Source organism: Equus przewalskii, chromosome 31 (assembly GCF_037783145.1).
Source record: "Equus przewalskii isolate Varuska chromosome 31, EquPr2, whole genome shotgun sequence".
NCBI lineage: Eukaryota > Metazoa > Chordata > Mammalia > Perissodactyla > Equidae > Equus > Equus przewalskii.
This window is the reverse complement of record NC_091861.1, coordinates 22,077,722-22,090,899: the sequence shown is the minus strand read 5'-3', so window position 1 is coordinate 22,090,899 and position 13,178 is coordinate 22,077,722.

Sequence of the window (13,178 nt, the reverse complement as noted above, 5' to 3'; positions counted from 1 at the left end):
TCAGAATTGTCATAGGAAGTCATTTTTTATGTCTTAGCTATTCTATTCTGAAGATTTTAAAGAATAAATTAAATAAACATTGTTTATTTCCCCAAGCTTCAAAATCCATCATGCAGAACTTCTTGACTCAGGCACTCCATATTTTAAGGGAAATGTTTGAATAATGTGCTCAGCTAAATTGTCTGATGGAGAGGTCAACACACCCTGCCCGGGATTCTAATCACATAATTAGAAAGACATTTATCTCAACAAGCCCAGCCTTAGTGGATGCTACACATGAGCTAATTTAAATCGTTCCTAACATGAGAAATCATTATCAGACTTACGTCTTCTTTCTGCTCAGTCTAACCTTGCATTTCAGGAAATGAACACTGAGTTTAATCAAGGAACACATTAAATTCTAGGCTAAAACCTTTTTCAGGAAAAATATTTGAATAGAAACACACACTCCATCATTCTGGAAGAATTATTTTCAGTCTGCCAAAATGAGACAATAAAATTTAGTCCAGCGGAGTAAACTTAAATTTTAAAAGAGAATATAGGAATCCACAAGGAGGTAACTAAGAAAAGGCATAATAAAATAAAATTTAAAGAGACAGTATTTACATATCTTTATTTAGAAGCTATATTTTTGCACTTACTGTTTGTTACACCTATATTCCAGTTATCTGTTGCTGTGAAATGGATTATTATAAAACTTAGTGACGACCTTTTAATCCTATTTCATTGTCCCGTGGGTCAAGAATTCAGGCAGAGCTCCAATTGCTAATTCTCTGTTCCAGCTGGAACTGACAGGTTACTCAGTAGGGTTCAGCTCAGTGATGGGCTCATGAGGAGGGTCTAAGATGGCCTCACTCGCATGTCTGGCACCTTGACATGGTTAGTTAGAAGACTGGCACTGCTAACCTGGGCATCTACATGCATCCTCTCTAGTACTGAAGGTCTCAGAAACCTTCAACGGAAGAATGAGTTCCTACATTGTAGCTCATGGGTCCCAGACAGTGTTCCAAGAGGCCCAAGCAAAACTTGTCAGGTTTTTCACAACATAGCCTCAGAAGTCCTATATTCTGCCATATTCTGGTCAAGAAAGTCACTAAGACCAGCCTGGATTCAAGGAGAGAGGAGGACTCAGAATAAAAACAAGGAATCCACAGCCATCTTTAATTTCCCACACCTACTTTGTTCCTCTAACGGATCTGAGATAACTTACTTTAAAAAAAAAAGTGATAAAAATATTTAGGCATTTTTTAAAATTGGGTATTTAAAAAATATGTTCTGGCTCCTGCCTACCGTTTTGACTTCTCTTGTTTATGTCACTGGTGAGGACCTCACAGTGATTCAGACAACCAATGACAGCAAGCATTCTAGTCTGCTCGATATCAGAGAAAATGTTTTCAACACTGTACTTCCAACTATCATGTCCAGTGGATTTTTGTACTCTTCTATCATATTAAGGACGTTCATTTCTATTCCTAGTTTGCTGAACTTTTTACTCTAAATGGATATTGAAGTATGACAAATGTTCTTCTTGTATCTACTGAGATTATATGATTTTTCTCATTTATTCTTTGAACATGATGCATTACATTGATTCCATTTCTAATAACAAGCTAACATTGAATTCCTGAAATAAATTCAACTTGGTCATGATCTACGTCTTATTAAAGCAGCATTTTGATTCTAGTTCAAATATTTCACTTAGCATTTTTGCATCTATGTTTATGAGGGATTGGCCTGTAGTTTACCTGTTTTCTAATATCTGTGTCAGATTTTGCTAAGAGCTTATTTAGCCCTCGAGGGGTAAAAAAGAGTTGGGTTTATTCCTCTTTCTTTTCCCATTCTGAACAATTCAGTGGTAAATCCAGTAGTTGGGACAGAGAAAGGAAAGCACGCATGGTGGCTCAAAGAAGGTGGTCAGAGTCCAAGCAGGATGAGGAGGGCATCCACACAGAGACATCCAGCACAAGGGGTCAGACTCGGAGCAAGTGAGGAGCTGATTCAAGTAGGAGAGTTTATTACATTTCAGCCTTTCTTCCTTTCTAAAAGACAAGCACTTAAGACTTTAAATTTCCATCTAAATACTGCTTTAGTGGCATCCCATAACATATGTGTGCGTGTGTATATATGTGTGTCTGTGTGTATACACACATATATAGGAAGGTATATATTTTTTTCCTTACTTTTTAAAGATTTTATTTTTTCCTTTTTCTCCCCAAAGCCCCCCAGTACATAGTTGTACATTCTTCGTTGTGGGTCCTTCTAGTTGTGGCATGTGGGACACTGCCTCAGCGTGCTTTGATGAACAGTGCCATGTCCACACCCAGGATTCGAACCAACGAAACACTGGGCCGCCTGCAGTGGAGCGTGCGAACTTAACCACTTGGCCACGGGGCCAGCCCCGATTTTTCCTTACTTTTTAGTTCTATGTATAGTCTAGCTTCCATTATGATTTCTTCAATTTGTAAATTATTTAGAAGTGTATTTTTTTAAATTTCCATATATGTGGGAACTTGAATTACGGCATAAGCTAAGGTGCTCTAACATAACCACCTAAAATAAAGGGGTTCCAAAACAGGATGAAGTTTATCTCTCTCTCAGAGGGTAGGTGGGCAAGCCAGGTTGTGGGGACAGCTCTGCTCCAGGAGTTTGTTATTTTGCTGTTGCCACTCCCTAGGATGTTGCCCTCCTTTGCAAGGGGAGGCTGCCTCACCGACACTCCATCTGCCTCCCAGCCCATGGCCAGGGCAAAGGGAACACATGAACTAAAAGTCATTTCCTTTGTAAAACATGGCACCAGGAAGTTGCACCAAGTACTTCCAGTGGAAAACAATCCCCAGGCCTACTTGCAAGGAAGGCAGAACCACCACGCTCCTGTCTAAACCCTGGTGAGTTCTAGTCATCAAGTAAGAAAGGGGAATGGATACTGTGAGATAACTAGCATTGTCTGCCATGGGAGTTTTTAGTTATTTTGATGTTAGCCATCTTGACTTAATTACATTGTGGTAATTGGGTGTGGTCTATATCATCTCAACCTTTTGAAATACATTGATGGCACATGGCTTCCTAAATGGTTAATTTACATAAATGTTTCCTATGTATGGAGAAGTATCCGTATTCTTCAATTGTTTCGCTCAGTGTTCTATAAATGTCTACTAGATCAATATTGCTAATTGCATTGTTCAGATATTTTAATATCCCGATATACTGTCTGCTTGATTTAACAATTACAGAGACAGTTGTATTAATTAGTCTCCCACTAGCATGGAGGAAGTCATTGTTTTCTTTGTGCTCCTGTCAATTTTTGCTTTTCACATTCTGAAGCTATTATTAGGTGCATATAAGTTTAAAGTTGTTATATCTTCTGGGGATTTGAATCCTTCATCAACACAGAGTGAGATCCTCCAAGAATTTTCTGATTTTAAAGACTGCATTTTGTGATATTTGAACTGCTACACCAGCTTTCTTTAAATTACTATCGTTTTTTCCATCCCTTGACTTGAAACCTTTCTGTATCCCAATGTTTTAAGCTCTTCTGTAAATAAGAGCTACTCTGGGGTGTTTTTCTTAATCCAGTCTAATTTTTGTTCTTTAAATGGGGAGTTATTTATATTTATGGTTAGTCCTAATATACGAATTCATTTCTAACACATTATACTTTTCTTTGCTCTGCTTCTCCTATACTGTATATTTTTCATGTCTTGCCATCTTTTAGTTTGAGTTCTGCCCTTCACTTCATTTTTCTATTAATTATTATTGTTTCTATTCTCTCAGAACTGCTCTAATTCAATAAGCATACATAATTTTCATAAATTTGGAATTTTTATACCTTCTGCTACATGGTATGACAACCTCTAAATTTTTTAACCTTTAGCTGCGGTCTGCCTCTTTCCCGATATGATATTTCTGTCCATATTCTAGTTCTATCTTGCTTTCAATACTCATAAATCAGGCATTATTTTTATTTTATATAGTCAGTGTTTATACTTACCATGTGTTTACACATTTCTTTCTTATCCATTCCTTTTTACATTTCTGATGCTTGCTTCTGGAATAATTATATTTCTTCCTGAAGTACAACTTTTAGATATGCTAAAAATTTGTGTAGACATCCAATTTTATTTCTCTAAAAAACTGCATATTGCCCTTGTTCTTGAAAAGTAGCTTTACTTACTGGTGTATCTTCTTTCCCCTTCTCTTAGCCCTTTGAAGATACTTCTGTACTCTGATTGGCATTGCTGTTGCAAAATCCGCAACCTGTCTATTATCTCTTATTTTTCCTGTTGGCTGTTCTGTAGCTTTTTCTATATAATGTCTTAGTTTACATGTCTACTTATTTAACCTTCTCACGGTGGATATTATGAATCTGAAAAATGGTATCTTTCAGCAATTCTAGAAAATTCCCAGCCATTATCTCTTCGAATATTTTGTTTCTCCTAGTCTCCTCATTCTTTCCCTCTGGAATTCTAAAAAACAAACTTCTCTTAACATTTTTTAAAAATTATACTTCCCATTGCTTTGTCTCTCTACTGTTAATTCTGTTTGTAGTTAGTTCTTTCTTCGGCTGTGTCTAAACTTCTGTTTAAACTCTCCAGTATAATTTCCATTTCAATTATTGAAGTTTTTCTCTATGAACTCTATATAGCTATTTTACCATCTAATTGGTTATGTTTTGATAGCTCCTTATTCTTTGATCTTACCTTTTTTGTTTCTTTAAACATATTAGACATCCACAATTTACTTTGTATATATATGAATTGTATTATCTGCAAACTTTGTGACTCTCAGTCATAGTTTTCTGTTTGGGCTAATTCATGACAATTTGTATCTGCCTTTGTTTTATAATTAATTATAAGTTCATGTTATTTGGGAAGTTACCATTGAACATTCTTGAGGTCTGGGTTTAAAGTGCATTCCTCAAGAAATATTTTATTGTAGTTTTCCCTAGGTATGTAGGAGCCTAACCAGTCTGTTGGGAGAAAATTCTCCATGAACAGCCTCACATTTCTGCACAGTCTGGGGTTTTTGAGATAATAGCACTGGTAAATATGATTAAAGGATAACAGAATAGCAAACATGCCTTGGAAGCTACAGACAGTGTATTACTCCAGAGAGATCTAGAGACTATGTCCTCCAGAGCCATTTGCTTACTCTTCAAAGTAGAAGTCTCTCTCTCCCCACTAGGAAAAGATGGGCCAATATGCCAGCCACCCTACATAAGCTCCAAGTCTCATAATGTTGGGGATCCTCTCCAGTGGCACAACCACGCTTCACATGCAGAGCCGTTTCAGGTTACCATAATGGCACCGTGGGGATCCTGGCTTAAGGAACCAGTGCTAAGATGCTCTGTAAGTAATAAACCATCTGTTCTCTGAATCAGAATCTTCAAATTTCCTATCAGAATATCCATGTATAAAAACCTGTGGCAGTCTTAGTGGCCTGCAAGTAGGTTAAAATCTCAGACTGTTCACAGTTTCAGATTTAATGTACCCCAGGACCACTTTAAGCTAAATGTACAGGTTCGGGATTTTTTGAGCAACACAGACAGGGTGAATTTTGACTCCACACTCTTGTGAGGGCTAGCTTGTGGTCAGGAATCTGCAGAAGAGATTATGTTTTCCCCACCCAGAACTGAAGATAAGAAAAAAAAAACCCAAAAACTTTTCTTTACTGTTTTCTGCTGTGGGTCAGATTTTTTGTTCCTAGTTAACTGAGAATTTCACCTTCTGTGGATTCCATCTTTATCTTAGCACTTCTATCTTGAATGAATTCCAAATTTGCATCCCATGCCCTGTGTGAGGCTCATTACCTGTGATTTCTAAGTGACCAAGAATTAACAGATACCCTTGGGACAGTCATCTTCTGCAGCTTCCTCCCTTCTTTGGTTCCTGTTTCCTCACTAATTATGGGCTTTAAGAATTTTCCTTACTTTTCTTCCAGTGTTTCATGTGTTTGTGTGGATATTGTGCCTTTTACTATTCTATGTCACTCTGTTTAACACTGTTAACCATAAATTTCACATTTACTACTATTAGCACTACCAATCCTGATTTCTTCTGGTTTGAATATGCCTGGCATTCTTTTCTTTATTATTACACTTTATTGTTCAACTTTCATCACCTTATTTGTGTTTTTTGTAAACGGCATAGATTTGAGGTATGTCTTACAATTGAAACTCTCAAACAGAAAAATTTAATCCATTCACGTGTAGTGTCATATGTGAAATACTTATGTTATGCCATCTATTTTTATATTTATTTTTAATGTTATGATTTCCTCTTTTTCCTTCTCTTCAATTTTTTCTGGTTTGAACAAGTTGGTCATCATTCTATCCTTTTCCCTTTCTCTGGGAATCCTGACAAACTTTATTTTACTAATTATTGACTGCCTGCATGCATAATCAAATACATAGAACTCCACAACTACTTGAAACAACACACCAACAATTTTTTCCACCATGATGCAACGTATTCTAAACTGTGCCCCACAAGGTGTCTACTTTTCCTTTCCTTCCTTCTACACTTTAATAAAGCCTCTTCCTCCCTAATCTTTCCCTTCTCCTAAGTACTTTGAAATTATTTTCTTTCCTGTCCTCATTCCCACACACTAGATTTTGCAGAGAGTTTATACTTATTAAAATTGTCTAGAGTGTCTATTTCAAGAGTATTAGCAATTACACTTTTCCTCATCCATTTATATTTAATTTACAAACACAGCTACACACTCAGGAACGTACACACACATACAGTATAGGATTTGTTGCTCGCTCTTCTTTCCTCAACATCTTTCCTCAATTTGAGGTCTACAGGTACATTTACTGTTGGATAAAAATGTTAACTCAATTATTTTCCTTAGACACAATACATGGGTGATATATTACAGTAGCCATTAAGGCTTTTTCATAAATATTCAGATTCTTTTCCTCCAGACACATCATAGAATGGCACTTCCTTGCCCCTTGTGAAATGAGGCATGGCCACAAGATTTGCTTTGGCCAATGAAATGAAAATGGAGGTGATATGTTACTTCTAGGCCCATTACCTTTCCAATACTACAGTGATCATGAACTCATGTATTAAAATAATCTTCCATTAGCCTGAGGCCCTGAGCAGACACTCTTGCCAAACCACACAGAATCTATAGGAAGAATTTGAAGCAAGTTTTTCTTGTGTTAAGCCAGGAAGACTTGGAGATTGTTAGTTAGCACAGCATAGCCTAGACTGCCCTGACTGACACATACACTCTGAAATCTTTGAAAGCCTCTGAGAGCTTTCTTTTTCCCTAACAGCTGAATGATTTCTTGACTGAGTATAAGCCTATTGAAACAGTGCTTTACTCTGTCATTTATAACTGTTATTCCACTTTTTTGACTTCTCTTGTTGCACATGAGAAGTTTGATCCCAATCTGTTCTTTATAAGATATCCATTCTATCTGTCCTGGAAAGTTTTCTTCTCATATTTGTCTTAATTATGGCCTCTTCTCTATTTGTCCTATTTTTATCTTCTGGAATTCCTAATCCAGGCTACAACTCCCATTCCTCTTTTCCACATCTTATCTTTTCCTTCATGGCCCTCATCACTCTATATTTTTGCACTGTGCTTTGACATGTTTCTTAAAATTTATCTTCCAGGTCATTGATTACAGTCTCAATAGCAACAATCTTCTACTAATTATGCAGATGGAAAAGTTATGGCTTTAGAACCAACAAGTTTTTGGCCACCCTGTATTTGAATCTCCTGAAGTGTTATTTTTAATTTAAGTTTTAATCATCTCCAGTAACTACCTCACTGGCCTTGTGATTATTCTGTTTTATTTCTCTCTGACTTCTGAGCCTCTCTTAGATACTTTATTGTGTTTCTTCAATGGCTCACTGACAACCTTTTTTTTTTTTTTAAGTGTCCTAAAAGACAGGAAACCTGCAAGCAGAAGAAGGTGAAATATTCGTATAAAAGCAGGCTCAGTCCCCTGAAGAAGAACCTGGAAGAATTTTTAATGCTCTCTGGTCTCCTAAACTCTTAAGTCTCAGAGGCAGGAAAGACTCAACCCATCCATAATCTGCTTAAAGGTCAAGGAAACCACAGAATTCCAGAGTTCCCCACACCCAAAGGCTTTACAACTCCAGGAATATGGCTAGTCCACTGGAAAGAAAACTCTGCACAAGTATTCTGAGAGTCCAGAAGTTTATAGCTAGAAGATAAGTGGATCAGAACCAAATGAAGATCATTCTTTTGCCAGTGTCCTCAACTTTGCTCCTTGTCATTCAAGTCTCAGATCAAAAGTCACTGCCTTGAAAGAAGCACTCCCTGACAATCCATCGTAACGTACCCACCCCCACTTCTCAACTGGTATATAATTAACTATTTGTCTCCTTCAGAGCACTTAACACTCTTTTAAATGAGCTTTTTCACCGTGAATTTGTCTATTGTCCATTTCCTACTAGAATGTATATACCATAACATAGTGAACTTGTCTTCCTCAAGGCCTAAAACAAGCCACATAGTGTATGCTTTAAAAACATTTACTGAAAAGATTAATGAGGTTTCCTCCCTCCTACTTCCCACCCTCTTGGTCCTAAAAACCTACATTAGTGAAATGCTGTTAACTAAAGGCTTACATCATTAAGTTTTCCCTTAGAGTATAATCTCAGATATTTCAATAATTCTTGTGAAACATTTATATTTCAAGTGTCCAGTTTAGATTTAATCATATATATTTATGATTTGAGAGGCATTGCTCACAATGTTTTCTTCTCTTCCTTACTTTCCCATCTTGAAATCTCTCTTCTGAATTAATCGTCATTTGATAAAATTACATCCCCAAGTATTTTCTTTAGATAGGATTCCAGATACATTCTAAATCCTTGCATGTCCAAATACGTCCCTCATTTTCTGTCATGGATGAATGATAGCTTAGCCACATATGAGACTCTTGGATGGCAGGTCTCTCCTCTCAATAGTCTATAAATGTTTTTTCACTGCTTTCTAACTTTCCGTGTTGTAGATGAGAAAGCAAAACGCAATGCTAGAATAATTGTATTTCCTTTGCAAGTAGTATGTTTTTCTCTTTAAAAGATTGTAACCTTTTTCTCTTTAGCCTTGGAATTCAGGAATTTCACTTAGAACAAATGGACTTTTTTGCTAAATATAACAAGCCCTGGTGAGAGTAGAAATGGATATACTGGTGGACACTGCACTAGCCATGGGGGTTTAGCACCTGAGGGTATCAGACAACATTACTGAAGGATGGAGACCCTGGGGGAGCCGAGTTTGGTTAAGGGGCTCCCATTATAACCCAATTATTCAGATTCACTGAGAGTGGGAATCAGCAATATCTTCAGAAAGTTCTTAGCATTATCTGGAATTCACCAAATAGAAGTACATCGTAATGCACACGGGAAGGTACAATTTAACTGTAATTCAATTTATGGTTCTGAATTAGCCACACCAGCTCCAGGCAAAGACATTTGTTCAGTGCACGAAAGCAGTTCAAGGATAAATAAAATTTAAGCTGTATTAAGAATGGAATATAAAAAATAGTGAAAAGATTATACTGAAATTATCTAAAGCCTTTCCTAACCCTTGCCTTCAGTTTTGATGATCTCAAATCGTAAAGAACAAGACAAATAAAACCTTTTTCCAAACTGGCAGCAAAACCTAGTTGAGTATTGTCACATTCAGCGTTATAAAATAATAGAAATAGAGCTACTTAGTTGAGAAATAAAAAGCCATCTAACAATACAAGGTAGATTCACAGAAAATAGTGAATGATATAAGAAAAAGATGCAGAAGACTAATTTCTTCCAATTTCTAAAGGTTTTCTCTTAGTGAACTTAAATCATAAAATAATGTCTTTGAAAGCCAAAATTTGTATAGAAATAATCTGTTATACTCATTGTAGAACAAAATTAAAAGTGAATAATTCAACCATATAGTGGTTTTTAAGAGCTATACATTGTTGCTACAGCAACAATTCTTTTTCAAAACCCTTCATCAATACACAGTAAATTGAGAATGTAGCCACTGTTCTGATGATCATGGTGAAACATAAGCTATAACCCCAAATTTGGGTTTCCCCTCAAATTTTATTGACATATACACATTTTAACTACAGCGCATGTTCTAATCACCTTGACTCTCAGAGAAATTTCCTTAGAGTTCACCAAAATAATACGAGTATACTCATTTACACTGTCTCCACGTTCCCAGTTCACGTCACTAAACTCTTTCTGTAATCTATTAACACCACCCATATTTATTTGGCTTTTGCCACTTGTATTAAAAACGGGAAAATTCTGGCTCCACTCAAGTATTGATCGGTTTTATCCTCTTCCTATTTCTCAAGCTTTTTAATGTCTTGGCATTCTTATAGAAAATGAACTTTGAAAAAACATTATCTGTGACTCAACCGCAATAACTTCTTTACTGAAGCCATTACCAAACCAAGACTGTCATGGGCAAAAAGAAAAGTTTAAAATGCAACTTTTAGCGATACTATGCTTGGCTTTAAAGTATGCTTAATATGACAAGAAACTAAGTTCTCTTTGTTAACCTGGAGATGATTCAAGGCAGAGTAAGAAAACCAATCATCCAGCTGGTCTCTTTGTTGTCTCTCCTCCCAGCCCTGCCTCATCATTTCCTTCAATGATTTCTAGGCTTTTTTCTGACAGATTTAGACACAGAGAAGTCCTAAATAAATTAGCTAAGCACCCACACACCGAAAAAGAGAAAAGCAAAAGCTTCTGAGAGAAGGACAACAGGAGGTGCAACTCATGTCCCTACTCCAAATTCTTTTGCATTGAGAAGATAAAAAAGGAGAAAACTACTAGAAGCCTTAAGAACTACCCACCAGACAATTATCATACAAATGTATAAACACGGTCAGTTTCAACAGCCATTTACTCAAGTGCAATGTGGCTGCCAAATTCTCCCCTCCCAGGAAATACTTTATGAATAGCAGACAATGAATTGTTTAGAAAAACAGTCTCTAATGAGCCCACGATAGAAGTCATTAGTATTTAAGTCTTTACTCTTTCTAGATAAGAAGCTGACTGAGAAATTCTGCCTTTAGAACTTCCAGGCTCCAGTGAGGCAAGGAGGAAGAGCTGCAGTGATGAAATGGGGTACCCTGCCTTATATGAGGGAGGAATACTTTTTAAAAGTTGTGAAAGGCTCCTAGACTTCTATTTCCAGCATTATGACAGACCACACACCCTGAAAAACCCACCTGATTGCAACAGCTAAAATGCTACATAAGGGGCTGGCCTGGTGGCGTAGTGGTTAAGTTTGCACACTCTGGTTTGGTGACCTGGGGTTCACAGGTTCAGATCCTGGGTGCAGACCTATGCATCACTTATCAAGCCATGCTGTGGTAGCATCCCACAAATAAAGTAGAGGAAGATGGGCACAGATGTTAGCTCAGGGCCAATCTTTCTCAGCAAAAAGAGGAGGATTGGCAAAAGATGTTAGCTCAGGACTAATCTTCCTCAGCAGAAAAAAAATCTATGTAAAATATTTAAAACATGCTTTGTAAATAGCACTGCTGAGCTGGCAGGAAGGGAGAAAATCTCCAGGTGTAGCACAGAGGTGAGAAAGTACCCAAGTAACTTTCCACCACAAAGGCTCTGCCGACCCCTGGACCCTAGAGCTTCCCCCGATGGCTGCACAGGGCACCTAAGGGATATTCAGGCTTGGGGCTCACCCAAGTGGGTAACTTCACAGAAGACTATCTAGTTTTCCTGGAAAAGCTAGAATCCCAAAGGTCACTCATTGTAAAAAATCACAAAAAAAATGGAAAAGTAGCATACCAGTTTCCTACTGCTGATAAAACTAAATAATACAAACTTAGCTGCTCATAACACAGATTTATTCTCTTACAAGCCAGGAGCTCAGAAATCTAAAAATCAAGATCTTGCCGGGGCTGAGTTCCTTCGGAAGGCTTGAAGAGAGAACCTGTTCCCTTGCCTTTCCAAACTCTGGAGACCTCCTGTACTTCCCGGCTCATGATCCCTTCCTCATATCACTCCAGCCTCCCACTTCCACCCCCCCAGCTCCTACTTTCTAGCTCTGACTCCTCCTTGTGTCCCTCTTGTAAAGACCTTTGTGATGACACTGGAGTCACCCGGATAATCCAGCATAATCTCCTCATCTAAATATCCTTAACAAGATCACATCCACGAAGCCCCTTCTGCCACACAAGCTGACATTCAAAGGTCCCAGGAATCACAACATGGACATTTGGGGGAAGAGGGGAATTATTCAGGCTACCACAAGGTATGAGAGGAAATATGCTATTTCATTGAGTAAAAGGAGAATAAATCTCCTTTGAGGTGTATTGGTCTTCACAATGGTTGGCGGCTTAAATTCATTCTATTTGTGTAGTCCAAAATATTTCAGAGAGTTTAGCTGAAAGTGATCACAGGTAGGTAATGGCTCCAATTGACTGACAGGAGTAAATGCAAATTCTCTCTGGAGCACTGAATCTCAGCCCCATGCCTCAAAGCATTATTCCAGAAACATCCGAGAAAAATAAGCAGCTCACAGACAAAAGTCACAACATAAATAAGGAAATGAAGCACCAGAACAGTCTACTGAAACAATCAGCAAAAATCAGACCAGCAAAAATCTCAGAACATAAAACCATATTTAGGGCCTGGCCCAGTGGCGTAGTGGTTAAGTTCGCCCACTCTGCTTTGGCGGCCCAGGGTTCACAGCTTTAGATCCTGGGCACGGACCTACATACTGTTCATCAAGCTGTGTTGTGGTGGCACCCCACATACAAAATAGAGGAAGATTTGCACAGATGTTAGTTCAGGGCCAATCTTCCTCACCAAAAAAAATAAAATTAAAGTTTTTAAAAGTAAATAAAACCATATTTAATATGTTAAAAAAAAAAACACAAAAAATCCTGTTGACATGCAAAAGGAATAAGAGACCATAAAGAATACCCAAGCAGATTTTTAGAGAAACAAAAAAGAACCCTAGAAATAAAAGATATTAAAATTTAAAGCTCAATGAATGGATTAAACAAATTAGACACATTAAGAAGACCACAGTGAACTAGAAAAGAAATCTGAAGCTATAACACAGAAATTAGCTCAAAGACAGGATAGAGAAAACACAAAAGATATTAAGAGACAGGATGAATAAACTAGAACGTTCTAAACTTCATTTAACTGGAGTTT